This window comes from Sciurus carolinensis, chromosome 4, assembly GCF_902686445.1.
Source record: "Sciurus carolinensis chromosome 4, mSciCar1.2, whole genome shotgun sequence".
In the NCBI taxonomy this organism is placed as follows: domain Eukaryota; kingdom Metazoa; phylum Chordata; class Mammalia; order Rodentia; family Sciuridae; genus Sciurus; species Sciurus carolinensis.
The window spans coordinates 128010903-128014196 of NC_062216.1; the positions used below are offsets into that span (position 1 = coordinate 128010903).

A 3294-nucleotide genomic window follows, 5' to 3' on the forward strand; every position below is an offset into this window, starting at 1 on the left:
TTACTGTAGCTTTGTAATGTTTTGAAGTCAGGAAGTCTCCAGTTTTGTTTTTTCTTTAGCAATATTGTTTTACCTATTTGGATTTAGGAGTATTTTCTATTTCTGAGAAAAATACCATTGGGATTTTGATAGTGATTTCATTGAATTGATTGCTTCAGCTAATATAGTATGAGAGAGACTTTTAATGAGTATTACAGTGGTTGGTAGTTGTCTTTTGTAAGGCCCACATTTAATAAAATGGTAGCAAAACCCTATGGCTCTTTCCCATTTTGAGAACTCAATAGGTGAAGAAGGAATTTTACTTGACTGTTACATTCAATGTCAGGGACAAATTTACCTAGGCTGGACCAGCTCTTATAATCTACTCATTTCACCTCTGAACATTCCTGCGTTAGCACAACTTCTGGGGGACACCTCATATCCCAGCTATAACACTGCAAATCCTTACAGAGTATATCAAGAATTCAAGGCCCTGACTGCCATTCATCAGGGTTATATTTGCATGAGTAGCCTTGAGATGAGATAACGTCTTTAGGACAAAGAATAATCCAGTTTCTGCTCATGATAAACGTCATGAATTCCCAAGCTCGGTGCTTCTCAGCTACTACACAAAGCTGCCACGTTGCAATATCCATGTGGGCCCCTCCAAGTTGCCCTGCCGGTCTTGGGGAGCAAGGGAAACCAAAGAAAACAAAATTTATGCTTCTTGTCATGCAATGAGTAATAAAGTCCTCTGTCTCTGATCCAGGAATCTCATGTCTTCTGCCAATGTTTGTGATACAGTAGCTGGAAAACTTATTAGCTTACAAATAGGGTAAAATCTCAGACTCTGACAAAGTAATAACCTGCTTATTTGTCAATGTTCCTACTAGATTCCAAGCCCTGCAAGAAAAGGAATTTAATTGTCTTCATTACTCTTGTGTGTTGTGTACAACAGACCCTGATGTTCAGCAGGTGCTTAATAAGTACTTGTTCGATGAATGTCAGGTGATAAGTGATTTGCAGATATATCTTATAGAACCTTTTTAACAACCTAGAAAGTAAAGATTATTATTTTCCTATTTTCTTCATTGTTCAAGGTTTATTTGATATTTCAGTTGGTATGACACTTGGATAGCTGGTTGCATTGCTCCTTTGTAGATCTTTCCTTTTACATTATATGGAAATGTACACTACAGATACACATAATACACAAAATAAAATCCTTTAGAACAGTTATACTCAAGACATGCAATATTGGATTTAACATTGGATCCCAGAATGTGACTGAATGAAAAAAAAATGTTGGACTAGGTGTGTTTGATGAAGTTATATATCACACATCTGGTTTGAAGGGCAACTAGAGCCTGTACGACATTGGCAGTGGCATCTCAGAAATGCTGGAACTACTTTATCTGAACTATTTTAGAACTACACAAGTACCATTCAGCATCAGGATATCTGTAGGGTTTTATAAGCCATTCCTATTTCTAATTTTAGGAAATTGATGTTTTTCCCAGGTCATCTGCTTTAATCACAGATCAGATAAAAAGAACAACATGCACCATCTCCAACTAAAATCCTGTTGTGTCCTAGTCAGTGAAATTAGTATGATGTTAGAAGTCATTAAAATTGCAGCTCTTTTTGGATCTCTGAAAGTGTATCTGTACTCTTCAAACATGCCTCTTCCTCAAGAGTCAGATTTATCTTCACAACAACTGAGATTCCATTTTGTCCCAAGATGCAAGGCACACTTAAAACAACATCATCCTTTTTTCTATAGAGAACCTTAATTATGGTGGGAATTGGATGCACCACCTAAGATTCTTTATTACATTTTCTGCCAAATCTGCCACAGACAGTCCAATGGCCCAGGATGCTTTTAGTTTGATCACCTCATAAACACTGTCAATCACCTCTTTTTTTTATGAACCTCTTTCCAATGTTCCTTATCTGCATCAATGCCTAAATCTGGGTGCAGATTCTTCAAGGAGACACCAGCAACATTCACTCCACTCCATACAGGTACAGTAGAGTCTCCATGCTCCCCAAGGACCCACCCATGACAGCTTAATGGGTCAACTCCCAGCCTTTCCCCCATCAGGTAATGGAATGGGGCTGAATCCAGATTGCAACCACTTCCAATTACACGATTTTTGGGAAAGCCACTTATCTTCCAAGCCACATAAGTCAAGATATCCACTGGTTTGAAAACAACAAGCAATTTGCAATTTGGGTTGTATTTTACAACATTAGGAATGATGAACTTAAAGATGTTCACATTATGCTGGACCAAATTGAGATGGCTTTCTCCCTCTTGCCAACATGCTCCAGCTGTGATAATAACGAACTTGGAGTTTACAGTCACACTTTAGTCTTTGCCAGAGAAAATTTTTGGTGTTCTAAGGAAAAGGTTGCCATGCTGGAGATCCATCATCTCTCCCTTCAATTTATCTTCCATGACATCAACAAGAGCCAGCTCATCTGCCAAGTCCTTCATTTAGATACGGATGGCACAGGCCATGCCAACGGCACCAACCCCAACAACTGTAATCTTATTCTGGGGGACCTGTTCTTGTTTTAGAAGATTCACAATCAGTTGATCCTTGAGACTTGCCATCTTGGACTCGGAACCAAAAGGAATCGGGAGTGCACGTTGAGAAAGTGTCAGGGGTGCACAGCAATGGAATCCACACTCAACAGGAACGTCTCCGGCACTTTATTTCTCTTCTTTTGATGAGAAAAGTGAAGCTCAGAGAGCTTCAATAACTTGCTGGTGGTCACTCAGTTAGAAAATGGAAGTCAGGACAGAAACCCAGTCTGGTCAAACTTTAAAGACTGCTACTTAGGAATAATTCACTCAATACGTCCAGAAAAAAATTTTAAGTCGTATTTTCCGGTTTTTTTTTTTTTTTTTTAAAGACAAGTTAACTTTTTTAAAAAGACAAGTTAACATGCAGAACACAATGCCTGTAGTGTTTCTCAATGATTCTATCACCTGCTACTTCCACATATGCAGGAGGGGTTGGGTATTTATCTTAAGCCTATCTCATCTGATCCCACCCTCATTACTGTATCTACTTCCTCCAAACCATTTCTCCTAAATCAGATCTATACCTCCACCAAAACAGGATTTGTTAGTTCTTGATAAAAATGAAAGAAGAAATTGATTTCATAATGCTTTAGAATGGAAGGATTGCTATTTTTAGCCAGGGGTATGGAAATTGTTAGTGAAAAGCTACATGTTTTTCATTAAGGCTCAAGATTCTATCCTTCCCCTAGACCATCCCAAAGTGATATCTAAGCAGTGGAACC

The 3294-nt window shown here is 38.5% G+C and overlaps 1 pseudogene; it reads right to left on the bottom strand.

Moving 5' to 3' along the window:
• Positions 1-1605: 1605 nt before the first annotated feature.
• Positions 1606-2599, bottom strand: LOC124983347 (L-lactate dehydrogenase A chain-like; annotated as a pseudogene).
• Between the last annotated feature and the right edge of the window lie 695 nt (positions 2600-3294).